The sequence below is a fragment of the Equus przewalskii genome, chromosome 7 (assembly GCF_037783145.1).
Source record: "Equus przewalskii isolate Varuska chromosome 7, EquPr2, whole genome shotgun sequence".
NCBI lineage: Eukaryota > Metazoa > Chordata > Mammalia > Perissodactyla > Equidae > Equus > Equus przewalskii.
Window position 1 is genome coordinate 17,980,747 of NC_091837.1, and position 26,863 is coordinate 18,007,609.

Consider the following 26,863-nt stretch of genomic DNA (forward strand, 5'->3'; position numbering starts at 1 on the left):
AGCTGGGATTGGAGAGGTCTGCTCTACCTGCGAGACGCCCTGCTGAGTTCTGTGTGTGCCCTCAGTTTAGGGCTCACAGCAGCCCTTTGTGGTCTGGTTGCTGACTGTCCCCAGAGACAGGCGAGGAAGCTGAGCCTGAAGAGGGACAAGCAACCCGCCCAGGGTTGCTCAGCTCCTAAATGGGGGCTTGGCAGAGGCCTGTCGCCTGCACTGGTGTGGTCTGCCCTCCTGGACCTCTCACTCTTTTTTTTTTTTTTTTTTTTGATGAAGATGGTTTGCCCTGAGCTAACACGCGTTGGCAATCCTCCTCTTTCTTTACCTGAGGAAGATTCGCCCTGAGCTAACATCTGTGCCAATCTTCTTCTATTTTTTGTATGGAGGGTGCCTTCGCAGCATGGCTGGTGAGCGGAGTAGGTCTGCACCCAGGATCCGATCCTGCGAACCTGGACCGCGTAAGTGGAGCATGTGGAAGTTTAACCACTTGGCCACGGGCTGGCCCCCGTGGACCTCTCACTCTCGTAAGGAGAGAAACATGCCGTTTATTGAGGTCCTGCCTTCGCCTCTGAGACTCTCCAAGCTGCTCCTTCCCAATGAGCAGCACTCCAAAGAGGAGAGAAAGGAGCATCTTCTACGGCCAGGCACGTGCAAATAACATTTTCCATACCGCCGGGCGAAGCAGCTGTAGCTGGCTCCAGAAGAAACTGAGGCTCGTTGGCTGGACATCGTTGGCCGGACATCGTTGGCCAAAGCTGGCACAGCTCGTTTGCCAGGAGCAGAGACCCGGCCCTGGACGGCGATACCCAGTGACTTGTTTTTTCCGCCAGACAGCCGTGGCTCGCCCAGGGGATGGGTGGGAGGGAGAGGGTTTGCCATGAGCCTTCAGGTCACAGGATAACCACAGGAGCAGTTCTCTTGCGGTTGGTACGTGATCTTAAGCACAAACCCTCGGGACAAGAGCCAGAAAGCCACTCTCTCACTCATTGTAAGGCCAGGGAGGTGGTGAGAGGACCAGGGCCGGGTCCCGGCTGAGTCCCACTGCCAGTGCCGGGCGGCAGGTGGCGCTGTGGCCCCGGTTTAACAAGGACAGCGGGAAGGTGGAAAGGAGGGGGGACCCAGCAAGAAAAACTAGTGGAAAACAAGGATTTAAAAGAAGAACAATTTGTTCCAAAACATTTGCCTTGTAACGGGGTCATCTATAAATTCTGGGATTTCCTGTTTGCCGCTGGGCAGGCCGGCGGGCGGGCAGGCCGCCCTCTCCTCTGCAGCCTGGAAGAATCGCCTCAGGCCGGCTCCTGAGCCCTGGCCTCCCCTGGCCCAGATTGGCTCCGAAATTTCCCAGCTTTTGTGCCCGTAAGCAGGATCCTGTGACAGCAGATCTCCCTGAGCCGTGCTCCAGTTTCCACTGGGATGGGAGGAGGAGTGAGATCATGGCCATTTTTAAAGGAGAGGCTGTCTTCGTGATCTCCCCGTGAGCTCTGTGCTGCCGGGCTTGTTTTGAGGCACAAAGTAAGAGAAAAGAATAAAATGGAAGAGGTGAGGTGGATCTTTTTATTTTTCATAGTTACAGTTTTTTTGTGTGTCTGGTGAGAACACAAGATCTACACTCTTAGCAAATTTCAAGTATACAATACAGTATTGTTAACTATGGTCACCAAGCTGTCCATGAGATTCCCAGAGCTTATTTGCCTTCTGCTCAAAGTTTGTACCCTCTGACCAACATCTTCCCGTTTCTCGTACCCCCCAGCTCCTGGCAACCACCATTCCACTCTCTGCTTCTGCAAGATCGACATTTCTAGATTCCACGTATAAGTGAGATCATACCGTATTGTGTTTTTGTGTCTGGCTTATTTCACTTAGCACAATGTCCTCTGGGTTCATGTTGTCGCAAGCGGCAGGATTTCCTTCTTTCTTGTGGCCGAATAAAGTTCCATTGTGTGTGTGTACTGCATTTTCTTTAGCCATTTATCTGTCGCCGGACACTTAGGATGTTTCCATATCTTGGCTATTGTGAATAATGCTGCAATGATCATGGGAGTGCAGATATTTCTTCAAGATCCTGATTTCTTTTTTTTTTTTTTTGATATATATCCAGAAGTGGGATTCCTGGGTCCTATAGTAGTTCTATTTTTAGTTTCTTGAGGAAAGAGGTGACCCTTTTAAAAAGAAGAGGGCTGTTCTAGTCAACATGGGCAGGGGAACATTTCTTTGGAAAGACAGAGAAAACTCTTTACCAGCCTGGTAGAACTCAAACCAAGCCCAAAGCTCAAGCTTTCAATGGATGAATGGCTAAAAAAAATGACCTATCTATTTATCTATTCATCCACCCATCCGTCCATCCACCCACCCATCTATCCATCCATCCATCCATCCATCTATCCATCCAACCATCTGTCCATCCATCCATCCATCCATCCATCCATCCATCTATCCATCCATCCATCCACCCATCTATCCATCCATCCATCCATCCATCTATCCATCCAACCATCTGTCCATCCATCCATCCACCCATCTATCCATCCATCCATCCACCCATCTATCCATCCATCCATCCACCCATCTATCCATCCATCCATCCACCCATCTATCCATCCATCCATCCATCCATCTATCCATCCAACCATCTGTCCATCCATCCATCCACCCATCTATCCATCCATCCATCCACCCATCCATCCATCTATCCATCCATCCATCCACCCATCTATCCATCCATCCATCCACCCATCTATCCATCCATCCATCCACCCATCTATCCATCCAACCATCTGTCCATCCATCCATCCATCCATCCATCCATCCATCTATCCATCCATCCATCCATCCATCCATTCATCCAATTGTTCACTCATTCATTCAGCAAACAATTATGGAGTACCCGCCACATGCTTGTATCTTGTCTCGTTTTGTTCTGAGGCTAAGCCTAGACCACCTCTGTGGTCTCCTCCTGGGGCCAGTGGCACATGGAAGGCGTGCGAGTAGCATCTGGAGACGAGATTTAGAAGGTGAGCTTGGGATTCCTGGACAACAACTGTTGGGACCATTAGCGAGGATTGCAACATATTTGGCCAGGGTTAGGGGTACGGTTTGTAGCCACAAACAGAGGAAAAACAGAGTTTTTCTCTGAATAAGTCAAACGAGCCTGTCTGGGATCAAATCCACGAGGGCTGGGCAATCTGGTCCCAGCAAATTAAAACAACATGGGCACCAGCCAGCTACATTTTTCAAAACAGTATTTTTGTTGTTTTAATCAAGGACACCACCTCCCTACCCCCTGCCCTTGACAACAAGCTCTGAATTGAAATGGGGCAGAATTTATAAGAAAATAAAACAATTCTAGGGGATTCCGACACAAACTCATTTTCCTTCCCATCAACTTCACAATTTAAGTGCCTCTCTATACCTCATTTTACCCTTCTGTCCACAGGCTTATGAGGATTAATGACCCCATGCCAAGAAAGTGTCTGAAGTGACACAAAAGTAATGCTGCTCTTTCCATTTGTAGCTGAAGCCAACCTGTTGCCTTCTCCCCGCAGGGGTAGAGTCCTTTTTAGCCAGGATCTTGGTCTTTATGGTGAATGTGGGCAGCCAAGGGGGCGGCTTGAGCCCCAGGCTGAGTCTGTGTATTAACCATGTCTTCTGTTTTCTATATAACCATGCACCATGTAACGACGTTTCGGTCAACGACGAACCATATGCATGACAGTGGTCCCCTAAGATTAGTATCATAGAGCCTAGGTGTATGTAGGCTGTACCATCTAGGTGTGTAAGTACACTCTGTGAGGTTCGCACAATGACGACCTCGCTGAAGGACACATTTCTCAACGCGTATCCCCATCATGTGGTGCAGGACTGTATTCTGATGCTCTGATGTCTTGGAGTCTTGCTCTCCTGTAGGGACTGCCCCTCCTGGGGTTAGACATTTCCTAGATGCAGTAAACAACTCACCAGGAAGTGTACTTCTCACAGGCAAACGAACTCACCCAGAGCTCATACTCCAGCTTACTAAGCTCTCACTCTCTGGGCCACTCTCTGCCTGCCCTGACACCCCAGGGCACACAACTGGGGACAGTCCCTATGCCAAGAGCTCACTGACGTTACTCGAACCAGCCCATTCTAGGCCTGCTTGCCCTGCCTCACCCGGTCCCTCTTGTGGAACCACAGACAAAACTCTGGCCCACATTTCCTCCTCCTCCCTCTGCCCCCCGCCCCCGACCCCAGTGGTCCCTCATGTGGCCCTGCCTGGTGGGCCGGGCCGCCTGTTTCTAGGCGTCTGTGAGGATAACGACCTTCTTCCTTCATGATGGTCACTTCTGGTCCGATTGTCTTCCCATACCTGATTAAAACAAATCTCAGGCGCCCTAAAATCGTTTGCTCTGTCCATCTGTGTGACTGAGACATGTCCTGGTCCTCTCCCACCTGCAGCCTCCTCTTCCATCGAGTGGGGACAGTGACATCGGCTGGCTGTGGGACCCAGTAAGTGATTCCCAACCTCAAGCAGCTGCTCTCCAAGTCCCTCTTTATCCTACCTTCATTGTTCTCTTTCCTCAGTCACATTTATTTCTATTTGAAATGACTCATTTCTGTCTCTGCCTGTGTCCCCCTACTAGAATGAAAGCCTTTGTTCGCTGCTGAACACCCTGGGCCTAGAGCGGTGCCCGCCACATAGTAGGTGTTCATGGAACACTGTGAAATAAATGTGAACGTGCCTGGCACATAGTCGGTGCTCACTGAACACTATAGGATGAGTGTGAACATGCCTGGCACGTAGATGTGCACACGTGCTTATTGCTTTCCTCCCTCCTGGGCCTTTTGGGCTCCTCCTGCGTGAACTGGTGTGGATTTGGGCCACTTGACAGACTGGAAGCCATTCCAGGAGTGTCTTGTCCTGTAAAGGTTTGTGCTTTCCCCAAGGCTCTTGTCCAAGACGCTGGGAGTGCATTATAAACGTTAACGACGTAAATGGCCTGCTTTGTTTGTGGCAGGTGGGGCGTAATTGGCTGAAGCAAGATGGTTCCCAGTGAAGCCAAACCTGTTCTGGAAGTGAGTGGAAAGTTTAAGCAAGTCAGAGACCTCAGGGGCCGTTGGGCCCTTTGCCCAGTGACGTCTGGCGGGCGGCTCAGGACGCGCGAGATTCCTGGAAGACCGCCCCTCCCCACCAGGAACCCCGCCCTCCCCTCGCAGCCCCGTGCCCTGGAACGCATGTTGTTTTGCTCCTTTGGCAGAGCTTCCTGGAGTCAAGTTAAGAAGATCCTCTTGCTGCCAGAAGGCTCCTTGCATGGGTTTGTTGAGCCCCCAGTTAGCAGAGGCGTTGAGGCCACGAGGTGTATGGTACTCACACTCATTCATTCAACAGACCCTTTTGAGCATCCAGTCTGGGCCAAGTGCTGTGGACACAGGGGTGAGGAGACCGATGAGGGGACAATGACTCTCACAGAGGAAGGACTTGGCTGAGCACACAGCACAGGGTCTGTGGGAGCCCTGAAGAGGGTTTGGCCAGGACAGGCTTCTTGGAGGAGAAATGCTGTTGATACCCAGTTTTCTTTACGTTGTAGGTTACAAAACCACAGCTGCAACAGGCTGAAGCCACAAAGAGAATACATTGCCTCACAGAATGGGCAAATCCAGGAAAGGCTGACTTCAGGCACTACTGAATCAAGGGGCTTCAGGGAGAACTCCACCTCTTGGTGTTGTTGCTGTCTCTGTATTGGCCTCATTTCCTCCAGCCAAAGGCAGAATTTCCCCCGCTTGGTGGAAAAGATAGGAATTGGAAGCTCCCAGTTCTTGTTCTTTTCCTGCCACTTGTATGTTTACTTAAGCCATATTTACTGAGTAGTGAACAAGACAATGTCCTACAGATTTATCCTACAGATAAATATGTATATGTGCCAAAGACACATGTACAAGGATATTCATTATAACATTGTTTATACTAACCAAAGACTGGAAACAACTTAAGTGGCCACCAATAAGGCCTTGGTTAAGTAAATTATGCAATGGGACGCTGGACAGCCCTGCGGAAGAGTTAGCTCGATCTATATCAGTAATCCACACTCAGGGCAACTTTACGCCCTAGAGGGCATTCGGCAATGTCTGGAGACATTTTTGGTTGTCACGATTGAGGGGGGAGGGGCAATACTCATGGCCTCTAGTGGGTAGAGGCCAGGGATGCTGCTAAACGCCTTACAATGCACAGCACAGGTCCCCACCCAGCAAAGAATTTTGCAGCCTAGGATGTCAATAGAGCCAAGATGGAGGAACCGTGATCTGCATCTGCTGATACAGAAATCTTTAAGACAAGTTCAGGTTAAAGAAAAAGCACCGTGGACAGTGAATACGGTAGACTACCATTTGTGCAAACAAGGAGCATCTCTCTGGATGTGCTTCTCCATGCATAGAATTGTCTCTGGAAGAATAAATCAGAGAGTGCCGAGCTGTGCCTCGTGCAGGCCTGGGGGAGAGGTGTGGAAGTCAGATTCATTTTCACGATACAGCTTTTTTACCGTTGGAATATTTTTAAACTGTATGCCTGTATTCTTTAAAAAATTAAAATATAAAAAGTACGAAAGTTTGACCAGACCTGTACACATGCCCCGCCTGGCCCCTTCCTAGCCGCGGCTTCTTCCTCTGAGATGGTTAGGTTGAGAGCAGCCCACGAAGTCACGGTTGGAACCGATCTTAGAGATCATCAGATCGTAGGAGCCATCAAAGAGGTTGTGGAAATGCTGGATTAGACGCATTTAAATGGGTCTTTACTGGACGAGTTTTTAGAGACTAATGCAAGAGTGTGCACGGTGGATCTCTGAGGGATGTGGCATTCAGAATTAGCAAATGTCCTCGACTCCTTCATTAGCTTCCTAGGGCTACCGTGACAAAGTACCATGTGCTGGGGGCTTGAAACAGCAGACGCCGATCGTCTCACGGTTCTAGAGGCCAGGAGCTTGAACTCTAAGCATCAGCAGGACTATACGCGCTCCGAAGTCTCTAGGGAAGAGCGCATCCTTGCTTCCTCCTGGCTTCTGGAAGTCCGTGGCTTTTAGCTGCACCTCTCTGATCTCTGCTTCATCACCGTAAGGTCTTCTGGCTGCGCGTCTGTCTTCACGTGGCCTCTTCTTATAAGAACACCAGTCATGTGGGATGAGGGGCCCACCCTCCTCGAGTATGACCTCATCTCAACTTAGCTCATTTCAATTACTCTATTTCCAAATAAGGAAACATTCTGAGGTACTGGGAGTTAAGACTTCAACATATCTTTTTTCGGGCGGGGGGGCGGGGGGGGGGACACAATTCAATTCCTAACAACTCCTAAGCACACGCACCTACAAATACTTTTTCCATTTCATTTCAGAAGACTACTGTTCTACTGGTTATGTTTCAGGAAATGCGGATCTCATATAGTTCCTTCACTTTGCATTTGAGGGGTCTGAGGCCCAGAGGGAGACAGTCACTAGCCCAAGAGCACACAGCAGATTAGAGGCAGGGCTGAAACTAAAATCTAGGTCACCTCTCTCCTGGAGGAGAGAGTCGGTGAGCCCCATCTCTCCTTGATAGGAGCCCCTCTTCGTATATGAGGCTGCGACCGACTGGTGATCAAGACAGCAGCCATGAACTCATCTACCCATCCCCCACCCACCGTTCTACCACTTTCTCTCCCAACATGCAAGAGGAGCTACCTGGCAAAGCAATTCCTACTCCTACGGATGTGGGTCTTACTTCTGAGTGTTCTCAAGTGTGTTCTTGGGGACTCCAGGTTGTATGTGATAGAAACCACCACAGACGGTGGAAGATAAACCAGGGATTTCCTGGCTCATGGATCAGGGGAGGCACAGCTGGGTTCTGAAGCTCCAGCAGTGCTGTCATCCCTCTCTCCCCGTCTCGGTCCTGCTTCCCTTGTGTTGGCATCGTTCTCAGACACACTAGCTTCGAGGTGGGAAGCTTAGGTCCTAGCCGCTCCAGGCCCATCAGCATGCGAAGGAGAGTCTGCCCAGGGTCCCACCAACATCCCAAGGAGGGCTTGATGGCCACATCCCAGAACTCATTCTTATAGCCAAAAGTGTTTGATTCTCTGCTTGGCCAGACCTGGCGCAGGCGAGTGGAGTCAGCCCCACCTGGACCATGATGGCTGAGAAGGGGAGAGCACTGGTTCCCCCAAGTCGTGCTGGTCAAATGAAACACAGTTATCCACCGTGGTGAGTTAGCTCTCCTCCCCGTTCACTGACTCCTCACCAAATACACAGTCACTTATGGCGGTGCTTGGGCGAGGAGCCTGAAAGGCTCTGGGCAGCCCCACTTCCACTGCAGCGGGCTGCTTTCAACCATGGATGGTTTGGTCTTCTCTGTGTTTCTCGACGACTCCCCTTACTCTACTGAACGTTTACTTTTCTATCCTCCACTCCCAACCAGACTGTAAACTCCTTGAGGGACTCTGGCTTATTCCCCTTTGCAAATGAGCATCTAGCACAGCAGGCATAGAAGTAGGCTGTCTATAAGTGTCCATTGAATTGGGAATCTCTCATAGGGCCAAGGATGAGTACTCCATAAAATTATGCTGAGTGAATGATTGGATGAATGGATGCTTGGATGCATGGATGGATAAATGGATGCATGCATGCATGCATGCATGCGTAGATGGGTGGATGGATGAATGGATGGAGAGATGCATGGATAGGTGGGTGGATAGACGATGGATGGGTGGATGGATACATGCATATGTGGATGGATGCATGGATGCATGGATGAATGGATGGAGAGATGCACGGATAGGTGGGTGGATAGATGCATGGATGGGTGGATGGATACATACATGTGTGGATGGATGCATGGATGAATGGATGGAGAGATGCATGGATAGGTGGGTGGATAGACCAATGGATGTGTGGATGTATGGATAGATGGATCAATAGATTGATGGATTGACGGATGGGTAGATGCATGGGTGGGTGAATGGATGAGTGGATGAGTTGATGTACGGATGCATGGGTGGAGCGGTGGGTTGACAGATGCTATCAAGATCATCGTCTAGTCACAGCCTCCTATACAAAGAGCAGCTCCTATCAAGGGCAAACACAGCTCACGGATTCTCTCATTGTCTGGCTATCTGATTCCTGTAACAAGACCTCCTCACTTTCTTTTACAATACAGGGGTGTTAACCCTCATTTGCCTAGTAAATTCCATTCTGATTCTGCTGTTTATCATCAAGGACAGTGATGAACCATACTGCAGAGGACAAGGGTGCAGGTGTCTGCTCAGAAAGAGAAGGAAACGGTTAAGAAGTAGAAGCTGTGTGCCCCCCCCCCCTGCAGACAGACTTTATCCGCATCGTGGTGAAGACGGCTGGGGTAACCCTCAAGTCACATCCTTCCGGCTCTGTGGAGAGAGGCAGCTCTCACCCTGGCTTGTACAAACCAGGACACGACCCCAAGCATCCTTCGTACAATGCTCTGGAGGCAGCCCCACTGTGACTTTCCTAAATGTGCTTCCGTTGGAGACTTGAGCTCTTAGCCTGCCTCCACTTCACATGGGAGTTGATTCCACCTGGGAGAACATCGCACCCTGACCCTAAGGAGCTCTGGCTTCCTGCTCCCCTTGCTGTTGCCCTCACGCCTCCCGGGAAAGGGGCCAACTCAGCAGTCAGTCTCAGAGGGAAACCTTCTTGGGAAACACTCCAGAGGGACCACCTGTGCTGGTGGGCAGTGGGGTTATTGGTCGCTGGGTGGCCCTCTGGAGTCCAACTTGCTAGAGAGGGCGCTCAGCACCAAGCGCTGCAGACCCACCGCCTCCCTTAGGCATCAGCTCTTGTGAGGTTCAATTAAATAGTTTGCTGGATACTGAGCAGAGTCTATTTCCTGCTGCCTCTGCCACAGTCTCCATGGGGCGCCTTACAAGAGTGGCTGCGAGCGGGCTTTCAGCTCCTCCTACGTGCCAGGCTCCCTCCTACCCGAGTGAGACAGCCATGAATATCCTCACTTTATGAAAGAGAAATGAGGCTCAGAGAGGTCTCGCTCGTGCTCATGCAGCCAGTAAGCGGCAGAGCCAGGACTGAAACCCGGGGCTCCCTGCGAGTTCACAGCCACCTCCGTGGACTGGCATGGCCAGGACTTCACTGGTGCTTACTGCTGGTCCATTTTGGAGCTTAATCGTGGAAACTTTACTTAGCTTTCTATTTTCTCTATCAGCAATTCGTGAGCCATCATAGCCTATGAAAATAGCCCGTAGCAACAAAGATTGATGTTAAAAACTGGAAATGAGTCAGTGTTAGCACTTGTGTGCCCTTTCTGTTAGGGCTGCTGGAATTCCGTAAATAGCATGGGCCCCCAGGAGGTGTGGCCGGAGGATCCCTGAGAGCTCCGGTCACTTAACAGCCTCTCTGCTTCCCCGAGATTTCACCTGGAGACCTTCATTTCTTTGGGTCTGAAATCCTTTTTGATTTTCCAAAATACTCTAGTTAAAATGACAATACCTCTGAGAGTGGTCACATGAAACTTTGAGCCTACGCATCAGCTAAAAGCTTAAGCGAAGGAGCAGAGAGTGAGGCCTTAGGAAAAGGGCACAGGATGCACAAAGGTGGGCAAGAAGCAAGTGTGGACTCTGAAGCGGGAACCCACTTTGACTCCATGGTGATTTCACCTAAGGCCAGTGGGAAAGGGAGAATATTGTGTCTGCTGTTTACGGGTGTATTACAAATTACTCTGACACTTAGAAGCTTAAAGCAACAATAAACATTTATCATCTCACCCAGTTTCTGTGGGTCAAGAATCTGAGAATGGCTTAGTTAGGTGGTTCTGACTCCAGATGTCTCGTGAGGGTGCAGGTGAGAGTGGGCTGGGGCCACAGTTTCATCTGAAGGCTTGGCTGGGGCAGAAGGATCTGCTCCAAGTTGACTCACTCACCTGGCTATCGGCAAGATGATGCTGGCCAATAGCAGGAGGCCTCAGTCCCTCCCCACATGGACCTCCCCATGGGGCTGCTTGCGTGTCCTCACAACGTGCTGGTCAGCTTCCTTCAGAGCAAATGAGCTGAGAGGGATTAAGAGAGAGAGAGCCGGCAGGAGCAAAGAGGAGGCTGCAGTGCCTTTTGTGACCTCACCTTAGCAGTCACACTCCTCCATTTCTGCAGTGTCCTGCTGGCTACCCTCTTCAGTGTGGGCAGGTCCTACACGAAGGTGTGAACACCAGGTGGAGATTGGTGGGAGCCATCTTGGACGCTGACTTATGGCTACCACAAGCATCATCTTTATTTTACAGGTGACAAAGTGGAAGCACAAAGAGCTGAACTGAATGTATTTAGGATTTTTTGTGAGGCAGGGATCGCTCTAGAACATTCTACACTAGAACACTAGGACATTCCTAGAAGCATTTATGACAGAGTCTGGCATCTAGCAGGCATTCAACAAACACTTGATGGATGAGACGTGTCAATGGGTGGTTGCTCGAGAAAAGAGAATGGTTCTTGAACCTCAGTCCATTTGTTTACTGTTCTATGAGATGTCTTTAGGGAGAAGAGAGAGGAACAGGATTTTGCTTTGGTGGATTTCTCCTATCACTGACTTCTTGTGATGGTGGCCGACTGTTCAGTGAGTCTTCTGTTTCTTTAAGGCCCGAATCTTCTGGCGTGTTGTTGAAGGGAAAGGGTGAGTGGAAGCTCCAGAGTGGGGAGCCCTCCCCTCCTTCAGATGATAAAAGGGTCACTTTAATTGAAATAGAGTTATAACTGTTTGCCAGATTTAAGCATAGGCCCTCTCATATGTCAGACCCTTGGAGCAGAGAGATTATATATCCGGGCAGCATCTATATAAATGTATGTATAATTTATGCAATATTTGTCCTATTCACGCTTTCTACTTAGCCTATCCATTAAAGCCCATCACATTAATTTAATTGAAAAATTCTGGGGGAATTGTATTAGCTTTTTTCCCATTAAATTAACATTACAGCCTTTAAATAGATATCCTAGATGCCCATTGTTGCTAACAAAATTATTATGCAAATGGAAATCTGGCCTTTCTGGATTTGGCCATCCCCTTCCCACCCTCCTCCTCCTTGCGTGACCCCGTTAATTTAATTGCCCTTTCCCCTGAGTTCCCAGGCCACAGACGTGGGATGGGAACCCGGGCCTGAGCCCGAGGCTCCTCGCAGGGCTCCGGGGCCAGGTCCAGGCCAGGATAGCAGCCTGGAGCTCCAGTCTCGGGTCTCCAAGGCCCTTGTGAAAACGCTCTTATCTCAAGAAAGGAGAAAGAGTGTGCGGTCCCTCCCCAGGCCCCTTGGTGGCGAAGAACACGCTTGGTATCGAAGAGCGCGGGTGTGTGAGTCAGAGGCGCTGGGTTTGAAATTGGATTCTGCCCCTAGTGACTGGGATTCTGAGCAATTGTCCTAACCCCTGTCCAATAAAGAGAACCACTGCTTCTTCAAGGGAAGCTGGAGGACGACGTGAAATAATGGACAGAGCCTGCACCGGGTGGGCGCTCATAAAGGGTTGCTATTATCGTTTATTCATTCATTCATTCATTCATCCATGCATTCAGGAAATAATTCTGGAGCCCTGCTCTGTGCTGGCCACTGGGCTAAGTGCAGGGGAGGTGGTGAGAACCACATGACCCAGATCTCTGAGATCCTCTAGCTTGTACTGTGGGGTGGAAGTAGAGACAGGGAATAAATAGGTAAATAATATGACTGTGGATAGAGGTCAGCATTATTGCCGTTATTAGTATGTCAAGCATGCGTTGAAAGAGTGAAAAGTTCAGTCCTCTTAATTAATCGGCCCCCTGATTTGCTAGACCATTTAATCCTCCCGGAAGTAGAGCCGGCCATTTCCCTGGGTGTGGATCAGAGATCCCTGGTTCCACCCTGGGCCCCGCTGGAAGGCTTCTTCTCCAACTTGACATGCTAGGTGGCCGCAGCCAGAAGCTGAGTGACAGGGACTCGAGAGCACGGACAGCTCTTTGTGAAATCGGCCTTGCTCCTCTTTGAATGGGGTAAGGGGTCTCCAGGCCCCCCTGGGGTCTTATCTTTCTGACCAAGCTCGTGAAGTGATCCTCAGCTAGTCTCCCTGGATGGACACCAAGACTTCACTGCCCTTCCAGACCTTCCAAGGGGGCTTCTCTCTCTTACCTCATTTTTCCCATCTGTTTAATCTCCAGGAGTCTCTCCCTTTTCCTCAATGTGCTCTGCTATTTGCATAGACACTAAGCAGATTAAGACGAGACTTGGACAAGGAGAATCAAAGCTTCCTTTGCCTTTGGGGGTTGAAAACACAGCCCTGAAATAAGACGGGGGTGGAAACCCGCCCAGCCCAGTCCACGGGTTGGTTCTGCCAGTGAAACTAGTGCCAGACTAGAGCCTGGGAAGATGGGTCCCTGCTTTCTTGCCGTTCCAGTCATCTATTGCTGCGTAACAAATGAGCCTTAACCAAAGTGGCTTAACACAACAGGCGTCGATTATCTTTCATGGTTTCTGCAGGCTAGGGAGTTAGAAGCAGCTCGGCTGGGCAGTCCTGGTTCAGGGTATCTCACGTGGCTAAGGCAGAGGCAATCTGGAAGGTGTCTTCATGCTCACGTCTGGCACCTGGACTGAGAAAACTTGTACAGCTGGGGGCAGGAACCGCTGGACCCCCTGGGTGCACAGTATATCTCAGTGTGGTCTCCCCACATGGTCTCTCCAGCATGGTGGCTCCAGGGGAGCTGGACTTCTCACGTGGTGGTCAAGGCAGGTGTCCCGAGAGAAAGGGAGACAGCCGGGTGGAAGCCGCCTCACTTTCTCTGACCTCTCCTGGGAAGTCTTGTTGTCAGTTCTGTTGCATTCTCTTGAAGCAATCACAGAGGCCAGCCCGGGTTGAAGGGAAGGGGAAATAGACCCCACTTCTCGATGGCCATTGGCACGGTTCTGGAAGACCACGCGGAACTGAAAATACTGCGATGGGTAATGCCTACTCTTAAACCTTCCTGGTTGAGATTATTACGATGGTTGGAGACTCAAATATGCAAAGTGAGACAAAAAGCTGCTAGGAGATAACAGAAGAGAACATCTTCATGACTGTAGGATAGCAAAGTGGCCCAATAAGAAAGATATATTTGGTCTCCCCCCCTGGTTTCTGACACAGAACTCCTAAAACCCTTGTAACATCCTGAGTGAGAAGGGTGTGAGCAACATCTTTATCCTGATACTTGCTCTTTGACTCCAGTTCCTGAACTACAATGCTTAGAATTTCCTGAGTGGCAAGGGTGACGGGAGTGTCTGACACAGAGCTCCTAAATCCCACAGAATTTCCCAGGGGATCCTGGGAGCATCCTTTTTTCTAATGAGGTGACTCTGGGTGTGCTCCTGGACAGCTGTAGGATGGGAGCTGGTCTCCAGGAAGATCAAGCCATGATTAGAAGCTTGGAACTTTCAGCCCCACCTCCCATCCTCTAGGGAGAGGAGAGAGGCTGGAGACTGAGTTAATGACCCATCATGCCCACATGATGAAGCCTCCATAAAAATCCCTAAACTGTGGGTTTTGGGGAGCTTCTGGGTTGGTGAATGCATCCACGTTCTGGAGGATGGTGCACCCTGGCTCCACGAGGACGGAAGCTCTTGTGCTGGGGACCCTTCTGGACTTCGCCCTATGGACCTCTTCATCTGGTTGTTCATCTGTATCTTTTATAATAAACTGGTAAATAGAAGTAAATGTTTCCCCGACGGTGTGGGAACTCCTGACCTTTAGCCAAGTCAGAAGAAATGTGGGGACCCTGGAGACCCGTTATTTGCAACAGGCATCTGAGTGGGGGCAGTCTTGTGGGGCTGAGCCCTTAACCTGTGGAGTCTGATGTTAACTGCGAGCAGTTAGTGTCAGAAATGAAGTAAATTATAGGACACTCAGTTGGCGTCCAGAAAGTTGGAAAGTTGGTTTGTGCAGGGGGAAAAACCCCACACTTCTGGTGTCAGAACTGTTGGGAGTAGAAAACAGTTTTTCTTTAGCAAATATTTCTGAAACAAGATGCACACACACACAATGAACCTTAAAGAAAACAATTGATTAGTTGGACTTCATTAAAATCAAAAACTTTCGTTCATCAAAAACTCCACCAAGAGAATGAAAATGCAAACCACAGAGTGAGAGAAGATAGTTGGAATAAAAGTATCAACAGAAGACTCATATTCCGAATATTTAAAGAACTTATGTAAGTCAATAAGGAAAAGACCAATGACCCAATTTTTTGAAAAATGGGGAAAACATATGAAAAAGCTTTTCACAGGAGAGAAATCCAAATGACAAATAAATCTATCAAAAGGGTCAACATCATTAGTAATTAAGGAAATGCAATTCAAACCACAATGAGAATTTTTATACATGTGAAAACTTTTAGCTGAACAACTAAGATTTTTGAACTTTTTCACAGACATACAAGAATGGCTAAAATTGCAAGAAAAGAAACCCGTCAATACCAAACGTGGCAATGCTTGGAGCAGCTGGAACTCTCCTACACTGAAGGTAGGAGTGGAAATTAGTTGAACTACTTTGGAAGATTATTTAGCAGTATTTACTAAAGCCGAATGTAACACATATACTCTGGGAATATGCTCCATAGCAATGCATAAATATGTGCACCAAAGGACACAGCCAGGAAGGTTCACAGGGGCATTATTTGTAATAGTCCTGTCTTAGTCTGCTCAGGCTGACATAACAGAATACCACAGTAGTCCCTGGGTCAAATCCAGCCCACTACCTGTTTTATAAATAAAGTTTTATTGAGACACTGCCATGCTCATTCATTTACATATCGTCTATGACTGCTGGAGTGCAACAACACAGAGTTGAGTAGTTGTGACAAACCGGATGGCCCATAAATCCTAATATATGTACTATTTAGCCTTAATAGAAAGAATTTGCTGACCCCTGTTCTATAGCATATTACCTTGGGGCATCAATCCATCCTATGTCATGTATTAGAGGAGAGTCCGAATTGATTTTCAAGGAAAAGGTAGGCCCTATCGCAGGGCTCTTCTTCAACCCGCCCCCACATGTAGTTGGGGTGCCTTCTATTAGGTGGATACCCCTTGGGTTCAGTGCTTTAAGATTCCATACGAGGAGGCCAGCCCCACCCTGCCTTCTGCTGATTGTCAAAGTAATTTCATTTGCTTTGCATTTCCTTTCCTAATTCTGCTTTTAAAAATTCTGATCATTTGAATTACGAAAGTAGTACATATCCTTTGTAACAATTCAAATAATAAAGGAATGTCTCAAATAAAATTAATAGTCTCTCCACTCCTTTCCAGTCCAGCTCCAGATACAGTCGCTGTTAACAATTGGTCTAAATGTTTCCCTACTGTTTTCTTTATTTATAAAAACATGTAGAAACCCATTTACAGGGTGTGACTTTTTTTTTGGTCTTTTAATTTTTTTCAATAAAAATAGGATCACGCTTGCTTTTATTCCATTTAACAAGGTGTTGTGGGCATATCTCCCAGTCAATATGCACAGATTGATTTTAAAATTTTTAATCGCTGCACTGTATTCCTTAATATAAACATATCTTGATTTGTTCAACCATTTCCCTGTTAATGTACATTTACATTGTTTCCAGGTCCTTTTTTTTAACGATTACAACTGATGCTGCAGTAAACTTCTTGATGTATTTCTGTCTTTATAGACTGGCATTTTCTTTTCTCGTGGATATATTCCCAGAAGTGGGAGTGCCAGGCCACAGTTTTAATTTTCAAAAATACCAACAGTTGATTTTCCACAGTGTTATAATAATGTACGGTCCTCCCCCGATGGTGTTCGAGAGAAATGGAGTCTTTACACCCTCGCCAGCTCTGGATGTTACACATATTTTCCATTTTTGCCAATCTGATGGGTAAAAAATAGTATCTCATTGTTCTCATTTGCATTTCCCTGACAAGCCAGCCTGAGCATCTTTTCATATGTTTATTGGCCATTTGCATTTCTGCTTCTGTGAATTCTGTAGCCTTGGCCCATGTTTCTCCTGGGTTATGGGTCTTTTTCTTCTTAATTTGTAGGACCGTTTTATAACTGAAGAATATTAACTCTTTATTCATTATGTGGCTGCAAATATGTTCTTTGTTTATTGTATGTTTTGCCATGGCTCTACTTTTCATAAAAAAAAAATTAAATTTCTGCCACCCAGGTTCTTGCTATGAATATAACTAAAACTGTCTGCTTTTCAATTCTTATCAGAATTTCAACTGTGAGAAATAATGTGGTGGAGCTCTGTTTAAAGCAGTGGTTCTCAAACATTTTCTAATTTTAAGTAACAGATTTTTTTCCCCCCAAACACAATCTTAGGTAGATAAAAGAGAAACTGCTGTGGTTGAATTGGGTCCAGGGGCTCAGCTCTCTGCCTGCAAAGGGCTTCTTCCCCTCTCTCAACAGCTCCTGAGACACTGTGGGAACCACTGGTTCTCCATGGAACCTCGTTTGAGAATCACTGACCTAAGACTCTGCCATCCCTTCGTTCATTTAATCAGTTTTCTGCGGTGCATTCCATAGAATATTAAGCAGGATGTTAACGAGTGCTTTGTGAAGAAAAGACTCTAGGGTTGTTCTGTGGCCTGCCAAAACGAGGCGTGCTTTCCCGTTCTGAACTAGATCACACTTTGATTCTTTTGAGATGGAAATGCTAGTCTACCAAGGGACAGGAACTGGACAAAGGGTAACACACACCCTCTCTTTCTTTTCCTCCGCGATGCCAAAACAAATAGACAGTTATTGCCCTTGCTGCTCCCGGCCATCTGCTGAAGGTGCCACTCTTTAGTTTTCTGCTAGTCTGAACAAATATTGCTCATTTAGCGATCAGCGTTATGGATAACCGAGGGGACGTGTCTGACATCGACACAGGCGGCCAGCAAGGGAAAGGCTCGGGCTGACCCCTTTTGATTTTCCCGGGGGCAGAAATTGTGGGCTCTCCAGGACGTTCAACCACATCTTTCTTCTGCTTTATTTGGAATTTGGAAGGACAAGTTTCTCCCTAATCTTTTTTTTTTTCTTTTTCTGGAGTCATATCTATAAAAAAGAGCAAGCAAAAAGGATTTTAAACAAAGGTACTTTAGGCAGGAGATTTGCAGATATTATTTTGTCTCCTTTCTAAGCCCTTTAAAGAAAGGACAAAGGAAAGAGGATTGGCATACCTTGCTTAAGAATAATAGTCTGTTAATCCCTTCTGTTCTTACGAGAAGGAAAAGCTCTTACACAGAAGGAGCAGTGGAACCTACGTCCCATTTGGAGACTGTTCCTGGGTTCTTGCACAACAGTAGTCAAAGGAGCTTGGGAAATGCTGAGTTTCTTTACTGCAGGACTTCTCAGAGCCTTTAAAATGCGAGTGTTCACTGTGAAGTTCCAGGAGGAAGACGTGGGTGGGTTTCTCACCTTCCCTTGACCACAGAGCCCTTTGTGGTCAGAGCTTCCCCAGGAATGGTGTTCCCTCACACGCCCTTTAGAAAAAGCTGGACCAAATAGTCTTACATTGTTCCTGGGATAAAACCAGGCTCTCAGAGAATTGCAACCTTTAATCCCTTTGATTTGGCCACTTACGGATTGGCTTGGATTGACCTTCCTTTAACCTGCATTGAGGGACATTATAGAGAACTCGTTGTATCACCTTGCTATCATTTTTATTTCAGGGAAGTTGTAATTTTATACAGCCTGTTACAAGTAAAAGCTGTGTTTTCCTAAGCAATTGGTTTGCTTATATCTAACGCCATGAATTTTACAACCTATTATATTTCCCTCTTTGCCGTTACTACCAGGATGCTCAAACAGGTTTGTGGGCCACTGCCAGCAATGCTATAGAAATCTGTAGTGTATATTTTGGGTACCAATCTTATCTTTTATTTCAACATATTTTCCTACCTTTATATTCACTTAGCCCCCATTTCCTTGTTTTAAAATGTTTACTTTGTTGTATTGATGTATGTAAATGCGCCATCTTCCAATCCTTTTTGTTTAAATGTAGCAGAGCATAATAATAAAATAAAGAGAAACCCACATACCTATTCCAACTAGCATATAGTAAATGCTTACTACGTGCGAAGTACCTGCTAGGGCCCTAGGGAAATAACTACGAACAGGTCACGGTCCTCGTCCCTTGAAGGGTTTACAGGGTTGCAGGTGAAGCAGACCAAGTCAATTACCACAATCCCCGGGGATGGGCATAAGTAATCGCTACAATGTTGCCTGTTAAGTAACAGGAGAAGTATGTTTCAAGTGCTCTGGACATGCCAGAGAGAGGGAGTGGAGAGACCACACAGAGACGGGCCCAGCTGCCCGAGGTCCCTCAGCTACTTCATCTCCCAGCTCTCTAGGTCTTTCCAGCCCCAGCCTCACGCCAGCCCAGCTGACACCCAGCGGAGCAGGGAGGGCCCCTCTGAGCCCTCCCAAATGACAGACGTGTGAGCAAAATAAATGTTGTTTTGAACTAAAAAGAAATTGCTGTGGGAACCCAGTGAAGAAGCAACTCGCTCTGTGAGGAAGAGTGAGAGGGACGTTGGGAAGAAGAAAGGGGAAGAGAGATTGTCAGCCTGGGCCTGCGGGCGAGGTTCAGGACATCCGCCCCCAACTCGCAAGCACGTGCAAAATTGTGTGTACACGTCTGTGCACTTTTTGAGAAGAGGGTCCCTTGCTCTCCTCAGATTCTCAGAAGGGTTCACGACCCACGAAAGGTTAGGATCCATTGCCTTCAAGAGTGAGAAGACAATTGCCAGGAAAACAAAGGATGGAAAAAATGTGCAAAAGCCTGAGAGTCTGTTTTGGCGAATGTGTGGGGTAGAAATGACTGGAGATTCACATTCACTCACTCGGTCATTCTTTCCTTCAACAAATCACTTACTGCACACCTGCTGTGAATCAGACACTGTGCTTGGCGTCCAAAATATAATGGCGAACACGATCATTTGTCCCTTCACAGACCTCGCAGGCTCTAGACACTTCCCCGAAGGCTGCTCTAATCCTGAAATCTCTTTCCCGCTGGCCTGGGAGACATCCTTCCTCTGGGTATTTTGGCTTCCATCTTCTCTCCCTGTAATCTTTTTTTGGAGCCGTATGGAGCAGACAACAAGACACACGTCACTAAAACCCTCCCAGGAAATAATTTTATAACCTTATTTTGGCCTTTTCTCAATGAGCATGAAAGTACCAAGATTTCTTTCTTGGGAGAGAAAAAGCCCCACAAACAGTGAAAAGGTTTCTTTCTAAGTTGAACCAGAGGATGGACACAGCTAAAAACCAAGGCTGGAGAGAAACTTGGCTATGGGATGTGAAGTGCTTTTATTTGACTGTGATTTCGATTTAAATCTTGATTGTGTACAAATAGCATCTCTCAACACCTTAAATCTCCAAAACCCTGGGCACCTTTGAAGACTTGTCCATTTTTCTTTCTCTCCTCTCATCTCACCCCTCCCTCCCTCTTGCCTTCAAAATTGTCCTCCAGCCACATCAGGACAGCTTTGCTCTGCAGTCGTGAACTGGATTCTTGGTTTTATTGCTGACTCACAGTTCCACGTGCTGGACCACAGATTTCCCATCTCTGAAATGGGTGTGATCATACAAGAAAGTAATGTCCGGGGAAATTTTAAGGACCTCAGGTGATGAGCTTGTAGAAGTTACACACACACACACACAGTCTCTGATTAGCCTCTAGGCAGCGTGGGGGCGGTGGAATTTCCTCAGAACAATCCAGGCAAAGAACATCCAGTTCCCTTACCCGTCGGTGCATTTGTCTATATGTTTGGTTGAATTAAGCTACTTGATAAACTAGCCTGCAGCCACTTCATACTCACTCTTGAAACACAAAACATTCTCTCCCAGGCAAGGCGCTTCCAGCTCTGGGTGGTTAGGAGCAGAGGAAAGGGAATGGACACGTTCTGTTTCTTGCTCTGTTCCCAGGAGACAGGTTCAAGCTTGCCTTTCACCCGTAAGTGAGTTTTATTCACTGGAAGTCTTCCTAGAACATTGGCAGACTCAGAGAATCTGTTCTGAGTGAGCCCTAAGCCGGTGTTTCTGGCCTGATGCAAAGTTTGTACTGTCTGTATGCTGCCCATAAAGTGGAATTGTCACAAGGTAACTTTTTCTGTGTTGCAGGGGAACGCAGGGATGTTAGGGGAAAGAAGGCAGCTATGCGGTCTAGTGGTTAAACAGCCAAAAGAAATCGCAAGGCTCTGAGTTTTACAGCCAACCCCACTTAAAGATTTTGTTCTCTTGTAAACGTTGTGTAATGTGTCTGTTGTTTTTGCCTGCCTAGCAGCCATTCTCTTTTCTTCTGGAAAAAGCAACCCAGTTGTGTTTTGGCAATCTATACACCCCCATTGGATAGCATTGTGGTAGTATCATTAATCAGAGTGTCTTGCCTTCTTGGGGCCAAGAGGTAAGCCCACAATTGTGGCTAAGCCACACACGTCCTCCCAGCACTTTGAGTCTTGAAAGGCCCCATAACTCTTTCAAGAGCTCATTCATCCAGGTATCTGTGCCCTGAAGAGACTATCTCTTAGTTCCCCTGGGTCTCCAGGGCTGCTCTGGCCTCTGTCCCTTCTGAGGACTGTCTTTGGCTATTATTTCTATTCTGTGATTCCCCCTAAGCCCTTACAGTGCATTCTTTTTTTCCAGTTAAATTAGTTAGAATCAACTTCTGCCTCTGGCCATAATAAAGTAACTGGTACCAGACTTGTTTTCCAGCCACACACAACTGGAGAGCTGGGCAAGATCGATGAAACAACTGTTTTCAGACATTGGGCAACAGGCAGTCAGAACTGTGAACCTTAAAAGAAGGCAGGCAATGAAGTGTGCCCCACAATCACCTTGGCTTTCTTCCTGGAAGTGCTTTCCAGGCTGCAGCACAGGGAGGAGAAGCCTGGGCAGAGAATGGTGGCCTCTCTGAGTGGAGGAGACATGGGTTATCAATATGTGGAGGGTGAAGAGGCTGGAAATTGTGAGCCAAAGTTCTGGAGAAGAAGGTGCTACATGGATAAACAGTGCCAGAAATCTGTATAGGGAGCCCCTTGAGTTTCTGGTTACATACTGAATTGCTAGGCATTGGATGAAATGTTGCATAGACGGCAAAGCACAACTCCTGGCGAGGTACAAGCTGAATAATTCCCAGAGCTCTCATGGGACTTGGGGACACCCAAGTTTTAGCAAGTAGACTGGGTCTCCTTAGAGTCCCCAGTGAGGTCACATCCTAGTGGTAGGGCTAAACTAGCCTTAGAAGAAAGGCTCCTCTAGATCCAGCCCAAGAAAACTTTTAAAAGCCTCAAAAAATCAAACTGACCAGTAAGTAACTTAACTACCTGCCAAAAGTGAACTTCAAAGGAAAGCAACAAAATTCAGACATTGAGCTGCATAGCATTAACAATGTCTAGCATCCAATAAAAAATTACTAGACACCTAAAGAAGAAGGGAAATGAGTCTCATTACCAGGAGCAATATCAGTCAATGAAAACAGACCCAAAATGACAAAGATGATGTAACTAACAGATAAGGACTTTAAAACAGCTATTGCAAATGTTTTCAAAGATTTAAAGGAAAACATGAACATAGTGAGCAGTGGAAGACATTAAAAAAAAAATGAAATGAAACTTCCAGAAAGGAAAAATACAATATCTAAAACAAAAATTTCACTGGATAGGCTTAACAGTATATTAAAGATTGCAGAAGAAAAAAATTAGTACACATGATAACATTATAAAAGAAGCTATTCGAATTGTAGCACAAGGAGAAAAAAGACTAGGAAAAAACATGACTCCAGCATCAAGGACCCCTGCAATAGGATTAGATGCAGCCTACATTTAATTGGAGTCCCAGGAGGAAAGGAGGGTGGAAAAAATACCTGAAATGATGACAGGTGAAGATGTTCCAAAACTAATAAAAACTGTAAATCTACAGATCCAAGAAACTTAACAAATTCCAGGCAGGATAAACACAAAGAAAGCAACCTCAAGGTACATCATAATGAATTTACTTAAAATGAGCAATAAAGAAAAAAATCTTAAAAGCAGCCAAGATGAAAAGATATGTTACGTAAAATGAATACTGATAAGAATTACCAGTGATTTCCCCTTAAAACCAATGTAAGCCAAAGACAATGGAATAACATCCTTAATGTGTTGAATGAAAAAAAAATCTGTCAATCAAGAGTCTATGTCCAGTGAAAATATCTTTAAAACATGAAAGTGAAATAAAAATGTTTTTCAGACAAAAAAAAGAAGGTAGAATTTGTTATGAGCAGACTTGCACTATAAGGAATATTAAAAGAAGTTCTCTTTTAGGTTGAATAAACGTGATACCAGGTGGAAGCTCAGATCTACAGGAGGAATGAAGAATGCCGGAAATCATAAATATGTGAGTAAATATCAAAGACTTTTGTATTCTTGTTTCTTAATGCGAGTTATCCAGAGTCAGACTGCCTTGGCATTTCAGAATCTAGAATCGAGATGTAGAAACAAGGAACTGTACGGCTTTTCAGAAAGCATCTCATCTCTGAAGCAAGTATGACAAAATGTTATTTATGGACAGCAAATACATGGTTAATTGTCATAGTAACCTTTGTACTCATATACAAATGTTTAAAAGTTTAAAAATATACCTACTCTTCTATTTTGTAGATGAGCCACTCAAGGCCTTGAAATTTATGTGACTCTCCCAAAGTATGACCCAGAGCCTAGGTATGCTAACCACATCACCATTTTCCTTCCCAGGCCTAAGTGGGTCAGATCCCAGCTCTGCGTTCAAACCACAGCCCAGCCACTTATTAGCAGTGTGATTTTGAGCACTTGATTAAATGTCTCTAAGCCTCAGTTTTTTCTCATAAAATGAGAATAATAGGATGCCTACCTCCTTCAGTCCCTGAGACTATCGCAGAAGATATTGTATGGAGCAGGACTGTTTCCCTCGGTTTGGGCATCTCCTTCCGGCAGGCTTGCCTGAAGAGGCACCAAGTCAGCCTCCAGCAGCGCCAAGCTCATAGCCCACTCGTACAGTAGAGCCAAAGAAAGGCAATTTCTCTTTCCCAATAGTTTCAGCGACTATTCACGCTGCTTGGCCGCTTTGGGTCACACGCCCATCTCTGCACCAACCCCTGACTCTGATTGGCCAGGCCTGCCTTGTATACCCTCCTTGGATCACAGGGGTGGAAGAAAGATGGTTTCCTAAAGGTAAACTGGATGCTGTACTGTCATAGATGCTGAACTGCCAGAACCCATGGACATTTAGGACTCGAGTAAATCACAGGACAATAAGAGCAACCAAGTACGGCCTCGTCCAAGTACAGCTTTGCAGGTACGAACTCACTTCCTCCTTATAATGTGTCAGGGGGAAGCTCTTGGAAGCCCCAAACTCACAGAAGCTCCAGCTCTGTGACGGTTGTCCAGTCCCAGCTCGCAGCCTGTGTGACCAGGTGCCTCCTGTCCCCAGGCCCCTCGTGGAGAACTCCCATACTCACCCTCAGCTCTGGGCTTGCTTTCCTTTTTTTGTTTTTGGCCTCTGGGAACTTCCCTGACTTCCTTAGAAACTCTGTTATGCATTAGCAATCATTGTTCTTTTCAACATCTCTACATGTGTAATAGCACTTAGTTTTCCCGTCATCTCCCCATTGTACAGATGAGGAAACTGAGACCCAGAGAGGTTAAATACCTCCCCCCAGTCCACATCTGGAAAGCTAGTAAGTGGCAGAGCTGGTTTTCAAACCCAGAGCCTGTTTCCTAACACACCATGCCCAGCTCCCTCAGTGACGGTGACTGGGGGATGAGGGCACACACCTGGGCTGTGGCAGAGTCTTATCTAGAAGAGGGATCCCAGCTCCTCCCCGGTCCCTGGGGTCCTCAGGCACCATCCTGCTTCCTGATAATAATGAAGCCCTGGGGGAAAGGGAACCTCAACGTCCAAGTAAGACACCTTGCAACCAGGATGCTGTGAATATTTCCACTCTGGACGAGGGGAAGTGCGTGGCCAGGGGAGGACATGGCAAATGGAAGCCGTGGTGGCTCTACTCGTCTCTGGCAGCTGCCATGACAAATCCTGGGTGTTCCTTGCTTGCAGTTGTGTATCTTCAACCTCTATCTCTGTCTCCACCTGGCCTTCGCCTCTGTATGTCTCTGCATGTTCTCTTCTGTGTCTAATCTCCTCCTTCCCTTTTTTTTTTTTTGAGGAAGATTAGCCCTGAGCTAACATCTGCTGCTAATCCTCTTCTCTGAAGAAGACTGGCCCTGAGCTAACATCTGTGCCCATCTTCCTCTACTTTATATGTGGGACGCCTACAGCATGGCTTGCCGAGCAGTGCCATGTCCGCACCCGGGATCTGGGCCTGTGAACCCTGGGCCGCCAAAGCAGAACGTGCGAACTTAACGGCCGCGCCACTGGGCCGGCCCCCTCCTCCCTCACTCTTATAAGGACACCTGCCATTGGATTGAGGGCCCGCACAGGTCATCCAGGATGATCTCCTCTTGGGATCCTTCTGTTAATTACATCTGCAAAGACCCTTTTTCCAAATAAGGTCACATTCACAGGTTCGGGGTTAGGACACGGTCATAACGGTTTATTGGGGTTGAGGGGTGGGGAGTGCCAGTTCCGCTACAGTGGAAAAGCTGCCAGATTTGCTCCATCTCCAAGCTGTGGATGACAAGGAGGGAGCCAGGGCTTGGCGAAGGGAGCAAGCCGCCTTCTGGGTTTCTAACAGCGCCTCTTCTATTGTTTTGTGTTTTTCTCTTTTGTTTTGAGGTTTTCTGCCCTCTTTTCTGGAAGGTGCACAATGCTCGGCTCTGTGGTTATTTTCGCCTAACAGCTGTGTTTCCGGTGAGCAGCTGGGAGATGCTTCTGACTCAGCAGAACTGGAGCAGTAACCGTCAAGAAGCCGCTCAAGCGAGGCTAGAAATCAAGAAGCAGTTTCCCCCTCAGTCCCCGTCCTTTCACTTCCCCACCCGTGGGCACCTTTTGAAAGTCTCACAGAGCACTTCTGAAAAACCGCTTGGACCCGCGTGCTCGAGGCCTGGCTGGAGGTGGGCCCGCAGCTAGGCTTTCCGAAAACAGATGGATTCCGGAAAGGACTGTGCCAAACCCACCGGCTTTGTTTGGAAGGCCCCTCCCAGGAGGCCCCCCCTTCCCCGCGCGGCTTGTATCTTACAAGTTTCCCACAGGTCTGAGCAGTGAAAGCAGAGGCGGTCGGGACTTCTGTGGTTTTCCAGGGTGGGGCCCATGTTGCCTTCCCCAGGCTGGGGTGGCTTAGGTTCTGCAGCTCGCCTGTTTTTCAGAGGTGATGATTTCGCCCTGGGTCTGGGAGGCGGCTCCAAATTTCTACCCACTGGCCCTGGATTCCAGCCCTGACCTCGAGGGGGGCGCTAGAAGTCCTGCCCGCAGCGGGAAGGGAGCAAACCAGAGAGGACCTGGCGTCCTGGAGAGCTGGCCTCTGTGCATGCTGGTGCCTGCAAAGGGCTCACGGGAGAGGGAGACAGCTGCACCCGGAGCGCCTTGCTGCTGTTCCGAGAAAGAAAGGAACAAATAAATTTAGCTCCAACCTACGCATCCTTCACAGCTGCTTATTGACCAAACAGAAAGGGGCCTCTCTTTCAACCCTGGCTTCTCAGCTCTGTGCCCAAGGAGGTCTGCCACGGCCCGCACAAGGGGCTTTTCTGGGAGGTAACCGACCCCGGCCACCTTTAGCTCTGGGCTGGGCGTTGCACAAGAGCTCAGGTTCAAGGTGCGTGGTGCTTTTGGCCATCCTGAAACAAAATGGTGGCCGGGAAGCGTTTCCACCCGGGCCTTGCTCAGCTCCTGGAACTTCTCATGCGCGTCTTTGGGAGGCAGAGCATGGGGCAGGCTTGAGGGATGTGTGGCTGCTCCAAGGCCAGCCGATAGCTCCCTGAGCCGTTAGTTTAATAGCACCATTCG

At 47.6% G+C, this 26,863-nt stretch overlaps 1 long non-coding RNA gene across 4 annotated transcripts; it reads left to right on the forward strand.

Annotated features, from left to right (window-relative positions):
- Positions 1-11,119: 11,119 nt before the first annotated feature.
- On the forward strand, positions 11,120-26,493 carry LOC103547955 (uncharacterized). Of its 4 annotated transcripts, XR_011541846.1 has the most exons (6): positions 11,120-11,244; positions 15,375-15,466; positions 23,251-23,323; positions 24,162-24,259; positions 25,132-26,112; positions 26,227-26,493. It is a non-coding gene; the product is annotated as an uncharacterized lncRNA (long non-coding RNA). The 4 variants fall into 4 exon arrangements; XR_011541845.1 differs by lacking the exon at positions 26,227-26,493 and having other exon boundaries at positions 25,132-26,143; XR_011541847.1 differs by lacking the exon at positions 26,227-26,493 and having other exon boundaries at positions 25,761-25,894.
- Positions 26,494-26,863: the final 370 nt, after the last annotated feature.